Source organism: Nicotiana sylvestris, chromosome 4 (assembly GCF_000393655.2).
Source record: "Nicotiana sylvestris chromosome 4, ASM39365v2, whole genome shotgun sequence".
Lineage (NCBI taxonomy): Eukaryota > Viridiplantae > Streptophyta > Magnoliopsida > Solanales > Solanaceae > Nicotiana > Nicotiana sylvestris.
In genome coordinates, this window is record NC_091060.1 from 40,981,586 (window position 1) to 40,995,940 (window position 14,355).

Below are 14,355 nucleotides of genomic sequence, written 5' to 3' on the forward strand. Positions count from 1 at the left end.
TATGGGGGTCGGAATGGAATTCCGAGAGTTACAGTAGTTCTATTGTGTCACTTGGGATGTGCGTGCAAAATTTCAGGTCATTCAGACGTTATTTGGTTGGATTTTTGATCAAAAGCGGAATTTGGAATATTTTAGAAAGTTTGGCTTGATTCCGATATGTTTAGGGTGATTTGATGTTATTTGAGGTGTTTTGATGATTGGAACAAGTCTGAATAATGTATTAGGATGTGTTCGTGCCTTTGGTTGAGGTCCCGGGGCCCTTGGGTGAGTTTCAAGGGGTTGAACGGATAATTTTGGAGTTAAGAAAATTGCAGAAGTTGCAGGTTCAGCTGTTGCAGGTTTTTACTCTTCGTGAGTGGACCCTCGCGTTCGTGAAGATTCAGTGGAAGTCAGTGGAATTTTGGCCTTCGCGTTCGCGAGAAGGGCTTCGCATTCACGGAGGGCTGGGAAGTGAAGCATCGCGTTCGCATAGAGGAATTTGGGTCAGCTGGGTTGAGGTCAAGTTGTTCATCGCGTTCGCGGGAGAGGTAGTGCGTTCGCGAAGAGTGAGTCTGAGGAACCATTGCATTCATGATGGTCATGTCGCGTTCACGTAAGAGAAAAATTTGGTCAAAGTAAATTTGTGCTTTGCGAACGCGAGGGTTTGACCGTGTTCGCGAAGAAAGAAATTGGGCCTGGGCAGAAGGTTTTTAAACTCGTCTTGTCCGCAATTTTGGGGCTTATTTCCTCCATAGTTGGTCATTTTTGGAGATTTTTGAAAGAGATTGTAGAGGCATTCAAGGGGGAAACGTTTGGAGGTAAGAATTTTGGACTAAAAACTCGATTATTATGTGAATTCCATCTAGAAAATCATGGAATCTAAGCCTAAAATTGAAGAACTAGGGCTTGAAATTGGAGACCAAACATTTGGGATTTGAAGGGTCATTTGTGGATGGATTTTGATATTTTTGATATGTATGAACTCGTGGGGAGATAAGGAATCTATTGGTGTAAAAATTTCTGAATTTCGAGACGTGGGCCCGGGGGTCGGGTTTTGGTAATTTCGGGATTTGTGCCCTTTATTGACTACTTTCACTTGTGCTTCGTTCCCTTAGCATATTTTGACGTTCTCGTTCTGATTTTGGATAGATTCGACGCGCGTGGAGGCCGATTCGAGGGGCAAAGGCATCGCGAGCTAGAGATTTAGCCGGTTCGAGGTGAGTAATGATTGTAAATGATGTTCTGAGGGTTTGAAACCCGGATTTATACATCGTAGTGCTATATTGAGGTGAGACACACGCTTGATGACGAGCGTGGGGTCGTGCACTATTTTGGATTGTGACCTGGTCCGTTCCGAGTGATGGTTTTACCGCGTATTTGACTAAAATCTATTTATTATCATCATTATTTGGGTTGAATGCCATATTTGGGCTTCAAGCCAACTATTTGAACCCTTCGGGGATTTTTATTGATATTTTCTCACTGTTTTGACTTTATACTTGAACTCAGTCATCTTATCTTTCCACTGTTTTTATACTCAGCCATGTTTACTCAGTTTTAATGCTTAAATGATATTTTAAATGATGTTTGGGCTGAGAAACACTATTTTATTATTGCCCGAGTGGCTTGTGAGGATTTTTAACTGAGTAAGGCTGAGGGACTATGTCGTGAGGAAACATTTAATATTGATTATGAGGCCGAGGGCCTGAGATATGTACTCCACGAGGTGGCTTGATTGATATGAGGCCGAGGGTCTAGTGATGATGCCACAAGGTGGCTTGATATTGCGCTTGGGCCGTAAGTGGCCCCTCCAGGAGTCTGTACACCCCCAGTGAGCGCGGGTACCCATTGTGATGTGAGATTGAGCCCGAGGGGCTGATATTGTTCTATGTGATTGCTCGAGGGGCTAGTACTGTTCTGAGATGTTGCCCGAGGGGCAGATTTTTTGATATTGTGCCCGAGGGGCGAACCTCTATGTGTTTATTTTTCATAATTGATTGTCAATTACCTGCCTTATTAATGAAAAAGGCTTTTCATGAAACTATGTTTGAGTTAAAGAATTCTTATCTATCTTTCACTGGTTTACTGTTTTAATTGTTTTACTGCTTCATTATAGAATGTCTTGTGCCTTACGTGTTTTCTTACTTTCAGTCGTTATTTACATTTGTTACTCACTGAGTTGGAGTACTCACTTTACTCCCTGCACCCTGTGTGCAGATTTAGACGTAGTTGGTTCCGCTCCCGAGTGTTGATCCCTCCAGCTTCAGACGGACATTCGGAGTTGACGAGGTGGTTGTTGGCGTCCGCAGCCCCGTGTCTCTACTCCTTTATCACTTCTATCTCTTTTCAGACAGTTGTACTAGTTTATTGACTTAGTGGATTTGTATTGACTTATAGATGCCCGTGACTAGTGACACCCCGGTTAGGGCTGTGTATGGGTATTCTTCTGCGTATTTATATTATCATGGTTATTTCGGATTTATTTTATCATGTTTAGACCGTTTCTTAAATGCTTAACTGTTAATAATTGGAAAATGGGAAGTGTCGGCTAGCCTTGTCTTCACGAGAGGCGTCATCACGACCGGGTCCGGGTTAGGGTCGTGACAAAAGGTAAACTGTTTTCAAATATGGAAAGGGGTAATTTTTTTTGGTACGGATTAAAAAGGAAATAGGTTCACATAAATTGAAATAGAAATGATGTATTATAAATTAATATACAAAAAATATACATTTTTTCGGCTATTATTTTTAGGAGCGACTATACTATGTAGTTTCCCCGGCTTGTTGTCCGCGGAGTAGGATATGATAATATCAATAATGCCCCTAAACCATGTTTGAAAGCAGCACTTTAGTATAAATTGAAGCCATTGAAAATTGTAGTCGATTCCAAACAAGTAATGACTTTTTAAGAACAATTAATCTACTAAAATGTTCTAATTACTTTGATATATTTTGTTATTATTGCAGGTCCTTACTCAATCAGTTAGAGATTCACTAAAAGTTATTAAATGAAGAGACAAACCAGTTATCTGAATATGAAAGTAGTATGTCGGAGATTACGAATAGGTTAATTTTCCTGGAAATCTTTTTTCTTAAAAGTTCAAGTAGTTTAAGAAAAAGAAATTGCTCTTCCTTTGCTCTAGACAACCCGTGATCTCTAAGTTACTATTATCAAAAACTGCCTAATGCTAGGCCTATATTGTTGATTAAAACTTGATTTCTTTTAAACTCTATATATGTCTGCCTTTTGAATGGATATATTCAGAATTTTTACTAAAAAGAGTCAAAATATAAATATGTAAAGATCTGAAGAAGCCAGGAAAATTCAACATATATTATGTATACATACACTTTTTCTTACCTAATTATACAGTATAATTTTCAGACGAAAAGACGGTAAAAATTGCACGGGGCGTCCTATTTGGTTGCCCCCATTTAACCTATACCCATTTTTTTTAAAACGTTTTAACTTGTACCCATTTTTTAAACAACTTCAGCCCCCTTTCTCCTCCTTCTTCTCCTCCTTCGTTTTCTTCTTCTTCTTCTTCTTCTTCTTCTTCTTCTTCTTCTTCTTCTTCTTCTTCTACTATTGTTGGTGCTGCTATGAAACTTCAGTTCATGGGATGATTGCCATAAGTATGTTTATCCGATTATTAAAAATAAATTATAAATAATTACGTAAGTTAGTAGATAATAATTTGTGAATATTTCCACGTACGGGAAGTTTAAGGTCACACTTAATGATTCTTTTCATGATAATTCTTTTCTTTTCACGTTTATTGTTTCCAAAATTCATGATTTAGATACTGTTGGCAATCTGATTATTTATCTAGTATGTTAGAAAGCTTTTTGAAAAACTTCAGCTTATATAGTGCTGAAGTTTTTACAAATGAACTAAATAACTTCAACATCTTCTGCTAAATTTTTTGAAAAAGCTTTATGACAAAACTAATGAATCCAGGACAAAAAAAAACTTCAGCTTATTTAGTGCTGAAGTTTTTATAAATGAACTAAATAACTTTAGCATCTTCTGCTGAAATTTTTGAAAAAGCTTAATGACAAAACTAATGAATCCAGAACAAAAAAACTTCAGTTTATTTAGTGGTGAAGTTTTTATAAATGAACTAAATAACTTTAGCACCTTCTGCTGAAGTTTTTGAAAAAGCTTAATGACAAAACTAATAAAGCCAGGACAAAAAACTTCAGCTTATTTAGTGCAATTACAAACAAAAACTTCAACACACTTGGTTTATTTCAGGCCCGTCTACTAGAATGCTGAAGTTTTGCGTGATTGCCTTTACTACTTCAGCCCCGCATGCTGAAGTTACGCGAAAAAGTAGGTACACTTGTAATTTTTTTTGTAAAGCGCGCACAAGTTAATGATATGGTGTCCATCTCATTCAAATGAGTTGGCAGCCAATTTTGTTGACTTGGTTTGGTTTGGTAGCCAACCTTGTTGAATTTGTATAATTTGGTAGCCAATTTTATTGACTTGGTTTGGTTTGGTAGCCAACCTTGTTGAAATTGTGAAAAGGGTGTATAAATTGTCAAATATTGTAGGCTTTAGATAGTGAGGTTTTGGATATAAAAGGAGAGCTTTAACTCTCATTTCTATACACCAACAAAGAGAGAAAAAAGAGAGCAAGGTATTCCATAAACTATAAGAAAATAGTTTGTGAAGAAAAATAGAGTGTGAGAGATATTGTAGTAAGGTGGAAAAAGCAAAAGAATGTTTATTTCTTTTGAGGGTGTAGTGGTCTTAGGAGTATTTTTTACTCGTTACTACACAGTGTATAATTCCTCGCTATAGTGATATCAGTTGCTCTTCTTGGCCGTGGTTTTTTCCCTTATTCAGAAGGGTTTCCACGTAAAATCTTGGTGTCATTATTGCTGCATTTCTATTCTTACTGATTTAACCATAACTTAGTGTTCTGCGTTTATCACTAATACCGTGAATACTATTTTTTCGGGGTTTATTCCCAACAAGTAGTATCAGAACCAAGGTTTTATCTGAGTATGCTCTGTGGTTGCAGCACAGTCTGAACTTCCACATCAGAAAAGAATTACTTTGATCTCCTAATAAATAGTATTTGTATTTGTGATAAACGATGGAAGCCAACACTAGTAGAATGATTACCTTGAATGGCACAAATTATGCAATTTGGAAGGGCAAAATGGAAGATTTGCTCTATGTCAAGAATTTTCATCAACCTGTCTTCGCCACTGTAAAGCCTGATAATAAATCAGATGAAGAGTGGAATCTGTTACACAGGCAGGTTTGTGGCTTTATTAGACAGTGGGTTGACGATAATGTTTTGAACCATATTTCTGGGGAGACACATGCTCGGACCCTAGGGGAGCACCTTGAAAGTTTGTATGCACGGAAAACTGGAAACAACAAGATGTTTCTGATAAAGCAGATGTTGGGTTTAAAATACCACGATGGTTCCGCGATGACAGATCATCTAAATAATTTTTAGGGGATCATGAACCAGTTATCTGCTATGGGCATTAAATTTGATGAAGAAATTCAAGGCTTGTTTTACTTGGTTCCCTACCAGATTCTTGGGAAATTCTTAGAACTTCATTATCAAATTCTGCTCCGGATGGTGTGATCTCTATGGATCTTGCCAAGAGCAGCCTTCTAAATGAAGAGATGAGAAGAAAATCTCAGGGTTCCTCCTCATCAGATGTCTTGGTGACTGACTCTAGGGGGAGAAGCAAGAATCGGGGTTCTCAAAATAGAGAACATAATAGAAGCAAATCCAGAAGCAGACTTAAAGATATTGAGTGCTATCATTGCGGGAAGAAAGGGCACACAAAGAAGTTCTGCCGGATTTTGAAAAAGGAGAATAAAGACAAGGAAAAATAGAAAGAAGATGGCAATCGTGTGGCCACCGTCACTACAGAAGATCTTGTTACAGTCCTTGATGCAGATCTGATAAATATTGCTTGTGATGAGTCAAGATGGGTTGTGGACAGTGGTGCCGCATCTCATGTGACATCAAGGAAGGAATTTTTCTCATCATATACTCAGGGTGACTTTGGAACTCTGAGTATGGGTAATGAGACTGTATCTAGGGTGGCTGGTGTTGGAACGATTTGTTTGGAAACTAGTATTGGAACTAAACTAGTTTTAAACAATGTAAAGCATGCACCTGATGTTCGTTTGCACTTGATCTCTGTTGGTGTTTTGGATGATGAGGGATATGTCAGTACCAATGGTGCTGGAAAGTGGAAGCTCACTAAGGGCTCCATGATTGTGGCTCGTGGGGAAAAGCGTCGTGGTCTATACTGGACTACGACCTCTACCTGTGTTGATATGGTGAATGCCGTTGAGAGCCATAACTCTTCAACGTTATGGCATAAGAGGCTTAGCCACATTAGCGAGAAAGGACTAAATGTTCTGGCCAAGAAGAAATTGTTGTCAAATTTTGAAAGTGCAAAATTAGAAAAATGTGAGCACTGCTTGGCTGGAAAACAAAAAAGAGTTTCTTTCCAGTCTCATCCTCCTTCAAGAAAGACAGAGTTGCTTGAGTTGGTGCATTCAGATTTATGTGGTCCAATGAAGACAAGAACTTTGGGTGGTGCACTTTATTTTGCTACCTTTATTGATGATTGTTCAAGGAAACTTTGGGTCTACATCTTGAAGACTAAAGACCAAGTGTTGGGTGTCTTTAAGTAGTTTCAGGCTTCAGTTGAAAGAGAAACTGGAAAGAAGCTGAAGTGTATTCGTACTAATAACGGTGGTGAATATTGTGGACCGTTTGACGAATATTGCAAACAACAGGGTATTGGACACCAGAAGACTCCTCCAAAGACTCCTCAGCTTAATGGTTTAGCAGAAAGGATGAACAGGACATTGATGGAAAGAGTCAGATGTTTGCTTTCTGAAGCAAAGTTGTCGAATTCCTTTTGGGGTGAGGCTTTGTTGACCGCCGCACATGTTATTAATCTATCCCCTGCGGTAGCTTTGCAAAGTGATGTTCCAAACAAAGTTTGGTATGGCAAGGATGTCTCTTATGACCACTTGAAAGTGTTTGGTTGCAAAGCTTTTGTACATGTGCCTAAAGATGAGAGGTCAAAATTAACTGCCAAGACAAGGCAGTGCATCTTCATTGGTTATGGCCTTGATGAGTTTGGTTACAGACTATATGATCCAATTGAGAAAAATGTTGTGAGAAGCCGTGATGTTATATTCGTGGATGATCAAACCATTGAAGATATTAACAAAGCGGAGAAGTTAAAATCTTCAAGTTCTGAAGGTTTAGTTAATCTTGATCAAGTTCCTCATACAAATGGGGATGACACTAGTGGGCTCAATGATGATGGTGATGCCCAGAACCATATTCCAGATCAACATATTGATGGTGATGGGGATAACAATGCTAATGTTGATGAGGTAGATGCTCCTACTCACGAAGCTGTGGACGAGTTAGATATTCCACTCAGGAGGTCTTCTAGACCTCGTACTCCTTCCTCCCGTTATTCACCCAATGAATATGTATTACTCACTGATGGGGGAGAACCTAGAATGTTATGCGGAGGCCATAGAAGATGAGCACAAGGATCAATGGATTGAAGCCATGCAAGATGAGATGAAATCTCTGCATGAGAACCATACTTATGAGTTGGTGAAATTGCCTAAGGGCATGAGAGCTTTGAAGAACAAGTGGGTATTCAAAGTTAAAGCTGAAGAACATAGTTTGAAGCCCAGATACAAAGCTAGATTGGTTGTCAAGGGATTTGGTCAAAGGAAAGGTATTGACTTTGACGAAATATTTTCTCCTGTCGTGAAAATGTCCTCCATTCAGACAGTTCTTGGTTTGACTGCTAGTCTTGATTTAGAGATTGAGCAAATGGATGTGAAGACTGCTTTTCTTCACGGTGACTTAGAAGAGGAGATTTATATGGAACAACCTGAAGGCTTCAAGGCAAAAGGTAAAGAAAATCTTGTATGCAAACTTAAGAAGAGTCTATATGGATTGAAGCAAGCTCCCAGACAGTGGTACAAGAAGTTTGAGTCTGTTATGGGGGAGCAAGGCTACAAGAAGACTTCTTCAGATCACTGTGTATTTGTACAAAGATTTTCTGATGACGATTTTATCATCCTCTTGCTATATGTGGATGATATGTTGATTGTGGGCAGGAATTTTTCTAAGATTGACGAGTTGAAGAAACAATTGAATAAGTCTTTTGCAATGAAAGACTTGGGTCATGCTAAGCAGATTTTGGGCATGAGAATTACTCGTTCGAGAAACGAAAGGAAGCTTTACTTGTCACAGGAGAAGTACATAGAACGTGTACTAGAGCGCTTCAATATGAAAAGTGCTAAGTTGGTTCGCACACCTCTTCCTGGTCACCTGAAGTTGAGCAAGAAGATGTTTCCAACAACAACGGAGGAAAAAGAGAGAATGACCAAGATTCCTTATTCCTCTGCCGTTGGAAGTTTGATGTATGCAATGGTATGCACTCGACCAGATATTCCTCATGCAGTCGGTGTTGTTAGCAGATTTCTCGAAAATCCAGGAAAAAAATATTGGGAAGCTGTAAAGTGGATACTCAGGTATCTAAGAGGAAGCTCACGTGAATGCTTATGTTTTGGAGGATCAAATCCAATTTTGAAGGGCTATACAGATTCTGATATGGCAGGTGACCTTGATAACAAAAAATCCACTACTGGATATTTGTTTACCTTTTCAGGGGGGAGCTATATCATGGCAGTCGAAGTTGCAGAAGTGTGTCGCACTATCTACAACTGAAGCGGAGTATACTGCGGTTACTGAAGCTGGCAAAAGATGATATGGCTCAAGAGATTTCTTCAAGAACTTGGATTGCGACAGATGGAGTATGTTGTCTATTGCGACAGTCAGAGTGCAATAGACCTGAGCAAAAACTCCATGTACCATGCGAGAACAAAACACATTGGCGTCGGATATCATTGGATTCGTGAGCAAGTGGAGAACGAATCACTTCAAGTCAAAAGATTCACACGAGTGAAAATCCTGCAGATATGTTGACCAAGGTGGTACCAAGAGACAAGTTCGAGCTATGCAAAGAACTTGTCGGCATGCACTCAAACTAGAATACAGTGCTACCTCCTCTAGATGAATGAGGCTGGAGGGGGAGATTTATATGGTGTCCATCTCATTCAAATGAGTTGGTAGCCAATTTTGTTGACTTGGTTTGGTTTGGTAGCCAACCTTGTTGAATTTGTATAATTTGGTAGCCAATTTTATTGACTTGGTTTGGTTTGGTAGCCAACCTTGTTGAAATTGTGAAAAAGGTGTGTAAATTGTCAAATATTGTAGGCTTTAGAGAGTGAGGTTTTGGCTATAAAAGGAGAGCTTTAACTCTCATTTCTATACACCAACAAAGAGAGAAAAAAGAGAGAAAGATATTCCATAAACTATAAGAAAATAGTTTGTGAAGAAAAATAGAGTGTGAGAGATATTGTAGTGAGGTGGAAAAAGCAAAAGAGTGTTTATTTCTTTTGAGGGTGTAGTGATCTTAGGAGTATTTTTTACTCGTTACTACACAATGTATAATTCATCGCTATAGTGATATCAGTTGCTCTTCTTGGCCGTGGTTTTTTCCCTTATTCAGAAGGGTTTCCACGTAAAATCTTGGTGTCATTATTGCTGCATTTCTATTCTTGCTGATTTAACCATAACTTAGTGTTCTGCGTTTATCACTAATACCGTGAATACTATTTTTACGGGGTTTATTCCCAACAAGTGGTATCAGAGCCAAGGAGTGGGTATAAATACAAATGTCCCACCTCAGTTGACATCACTTAGAAAAAAAAAAAGATGGCCCGCCAACTTGGACGGATTGGTACGTACAAAGTGTTTCTGGCCTTCTTTTGAAACCTCTATTATCCAAATATGGAGAAGCAAATATAAAACAATTTACTTTGAGAAATTATGCAATCCTTTCGATGCAACACACTTTTCCAAATTGGGAAATTCATTAGTCTAACGGATAAGATTTGCCATGATTAGGCTGTAAATCTTAGTTTGTTGTAACTAATCACAAGCGCTAACGTAGATGAATGCAGAAACTCAATTAGAGCTAGCTAGCTAGACTACAAAAACCAAGGCGCTAATGTTTAATTTCTACGTAAAATTTTGAAAATAAGAGAAATAATTGACTTAATGGCACCAAAATAATTCTTAGTATTCTTTAAGTTAGGCAATAGAGATATTTCTTTTGATAAATAATATTGTTATACTAATTATAGTAATGGGTCATTTTCGTCGTACTAAATCAATTAAATGATAATGATAGATGTAAGTCATATTTTTGGTAGACATGCAGGTCAATTATGATAGCCGTTCTTTTCCTTGTGCAATTTTAATTTGTTTCAAAGAAAATGTATCTATTTCCTTAAACGAACAGGGAAAAAAGGAAAGAGAAAAGAGAGCCTGTAGCTATAAATAGCATAGTTGTTAATTATAGCGATGTGGTTACCTTCCTAAGTACTTCAAATCTTCAATTCATCGTAGTCTTTGTACATACACCAAAACAAGGACAAATTAAAAGGAAAAGTAATTAAGACTGAATTCCTAAATTGGAGAAAGGACAATATGTTAAACATTCAAGATCTGTTCTGCACAAGGAATTTATTTATTCAGATGTCCTAGGGTTTCTCATCCTTAAAATATAAGTATTTATTATTTTCTAGCCCTGGTCTCTTGGACTTAGGCTTCTTCTCTACTTCTCTTTCTCAATTACCTTAATACTCTTCTTTTTTTTCTTTAGATGTTCCTCTTAGATGTAATTAGGGATTTCCTTTAAAAGAAAGGACATATAACTGCAAGTAATAGAGATTGAACGATGGTATAGTCCCTTGCTTAGGGGCATCAGTTTTTCCATGCGAATTTGAATTAATTGGGTGTGAAACTTTCCGAATACCAAGTGGTTAGAAAAAAACCCTTGTTTGACTCATTGAGAAAAAGAAAAAGAACATGTCGTACTAATGACCAAGAATTAAAACTCTTCAGAAGAAGCAAGTTTCAACACTCCGTAAGACAAAAGAGCCATTATTATGGGGAAATTAAAGAGTATTCAACGCAAAGCGGCCTTTCATTCTCTTGTTTCGTTGTGGCACACCCCCCAGCCCCCACAAGCACCCGGCTCAGGGGACCAGAAAACGCCTTTCATTTTTAACCCTTCGTCGGCCCTTGCCGCCTTCCTTAACAAGCCCTCGAGCCTCCTTTGCGCCGCCTAATCGAAGTGAAATACATGAAAGTTGTGAAAAACTTAGGGTGATTTGACATTGAAAAGAAAAGAAAAAAACCATTATGATTTTTTAGTTAGGCAAGGAAATTAAATGTACAAATGAAAATCATGTTAGACGAAAATAAGTTAGTATAAATTTTACAAAAAGAAAAAAGAAGCCGAAAACGAAAATTATGGTAGAGATGGCAGAAGAATGATAGGTCCGTTAGGGTAAAGATTGCTTCATAAATGATATGAATCTTTACCCCATCCTAGCTTTTGGAACTCCTTTCCCATGTAAGCCAAACAAGAGCGTACGTAAGTAGCTTTGAATATGAATATTAAAACTTACCATTAGAAGAAAATGGTACTGTATTATCTGTATCCACACACTTGGCTTTGATCTCTTTGATTAACTTGTAAATTGTTTCAGAATATTAAGGAATCAACAAGTTATTAATATGTCCTAATTGCTTCTAGTGCTACTATGTGTAAGTAGAGATGCTGTTTCGGAAAGACACTCTGCTCAAATAAACACTGAAATTTCATATATATTTCGACAATTGTCACACCCCTTTTTACCCCTCCAAGAAATAAGTGTAAAATGTTATGAATTGTGGGTTAAAGAGCTTTTCCAATTAAAGTGACAAATTTGAAGTAGGGATTATTTTATTTACAGAGTCGCCACTTGGAATTGATTTCTACTGGTGTTCCAAGTCACCTTTTATTTGAATCCCTATTCAAAGGAAGGTTTGACTCTATTATTATTGGTCTGCGAAAACAAAGTCCGGGTAAGGAATTCTGTTGACCGGGGAGAAGGTGTAAGGCATTCCCTGAGACCCGTGGTTCTAGCACGGTCGCTTTATTGACTACATTTGGCTTGAATTAAACTTAGATAAACTGTGATTTATTTGATTTTTATGCTTTTCTTATGTCCGTTTTTATTTATTTTAAAAAAAATTAAAGAAAAGATTTGAATAATAATCTACAACTTAACTAATGAGAGAAAATTATTGTTATGAGTACTAATTTAAAAGATGAGAGTAATGAGAGAAAATTATCAATTGACATTGCTTAAAACTAGTAAAATGTGGGCTTGTCTTGACATTGAATGAGGCAGCCCACTATTGGGTTGATGGAGTCAAATGGGCTCATGTCCAAGACAAAATCCAAAAGCCCATATGCTTTTTGACTTTAAATCTGCAGATATGGCCTTTTAAAGCTATGTTACAGATTTGGCCATATCTTGCTATTTGCAATCCGCAGCCAACTATTTATAAAAATAAGTTTACAGATTGTCTTTCTAATCTACAACTTAACTACCTTACTAAATAAGTATTTTTACGAGATAAAAAAAAAAGATTATTGAGACTCTAAAATATAATAATAATAATAATAATAATAATAATAATAATAATAATAATAATAATAATAATAATAATAATAATAACAACTTAGCTTGGTGACAACAAAGGGACAAACATGGCTACAAGGGTTCAAATTTTAATATATATGCTCCTTTCAGACAACCAAATGCCTGTGGAATTATATCTAATGCTTTGCAAAAATAAAAATAATTAAAGATGCTTAACACAATTTAATTAACTAACATATCGTTATAACATTATCAAACATTCAAGAGCATATAAAAATGAATTACAATAGAAGGATAAAGCTACTAATATTTTCCAGCTTCATTATCTTTCATTCCAACTCGATTTTATGAGTTTACATGGTCCGAAAATTACCTAGACAGCAGAAAGAAGAACAAATACAGCAAAGTCAGCTCTTTCCAAAATCAACAGCAAAACAATTAAACGGGCAGCAACAACAGCAAAAGACAGCGACAACCGGCAGATTCAAACCCAAGAAAATAAACTAGAAATACCCCAGCAAAACAGTACAATTATGTAACTCCAGAAAAATCTTTCAAGACTACTCTATTTTCCTTAAACAAGTTTTTTACTTAAGAATCAACTCACAAAAGCTGCTAAGGGATATTATAGCTACTAATTTTTTCTCTTTTTTGTGTGTCTAGAGCTCCCTCAGTAAGATGGAGTGTCCTCCTTTTATATCAAAACAATCAGTTATTTCAAAAAAATTAAAAATCAATCTTTTTGACAGATTTTTCTACAAGATCTGCTCTTAAATTCAAAATGCTAGACTTTCTGGTTCAAATCTTGTCAAGTATTTCAAACAAAATCTGCTCTCCACTATTCAAAGACAGACTTTTATTCAAACACTGTCCAAAGGTCTACATTTTCTTACCAAACAATTTGACTTTTGAGTGTTGTACTCAAAGAGTCTTGAAGTAGTAAATAAACAATCAAACAAGTACCATATACTCTTAAGTATTTTTCACTACCTCACTTTTATCAACACAAACCTATTTTACTACTTCAACATGTGCAAAAACAGAAAATTTGACATTTCAAACTTCAAAAACTAATGCTAAAATAATTAATAATAGACAAAAATAAAATCTGAAAAAATAAAAATAAAATAAAAAATCATCCACGAAAAATAATAGGATTTTTACCATTTTATAATTCAAGTGGCCGAAAAAATGGTGGTATGCCAAAACAGGGTGTTCGGGGAGGTCGTCGGAATTTGACCGGATTTTGATTGCCGGATTTTCATGGTGAAATTGGCATCAATAGCTAGGTCTTGAGGAGTTCTATCCATTGATGTAAGTATTGTGGGGTGGTAGTGGTTGGAGCTTCAAGAATTTGGGCAAAAAGGTGACGGGAAAGTTTCCTAGATCTAAGATTCAAGGAGTTTAAGAGATTTTTGAAGGATTTGGTTTGGAGATATGGAAGGAGGAAGTTGTGGAGATTACATGGTGTGAATTTGGAGGTGTTTGGAGGTGGTCCGCCAGCGGTGGCGATTTCCGGCCAGCGGCGGTGGGCGGAGCTGGGGCGGCATAGAGAGAGTGAAGAGAGAGAGAAGAGAGAAGAAGGAGAAAAGAATTATGGGTGAAAATGAGGACAATTTTCAGATTTTTGAGGCATTAAATACCTAAGCCAAGAGTGAATGAGATCCATTGGATCAAGATGGAATGGATGAGTATGATTTGATCTTGTTTCATTTAGTGAAACGACGTAGTTTTGAGGCAAAACTACGTAATTTCAGACCCTTTCAATGGCAGCCTTT

The 14,355-nt window shown here is 37.1% G+C and overlaps 1 long non-coding RNA gene across 1 annotated transcript; it reads right to left on the bottom strand.

Annotated features, from left to right (window-relative positions):
- Positions 1-12,798: 12,798 nt before the first annotated feature.
- On the bottom strand, positions 12,799-14,147 carry LOC138888994 (uncharacterized). Its single transcript, XR_011406526.1, has 2 exons — positions 13,742-14,147; positions 12,799-12,950 (listed from the first exon to the last, which is right to left on the bottom strand). It is a non-coding gene; the product is annotated as an uncharacterized lncRNA (long non-coding RNA).
- Positions 14,148-14,355: the final 208 nt, after the last annotated feature.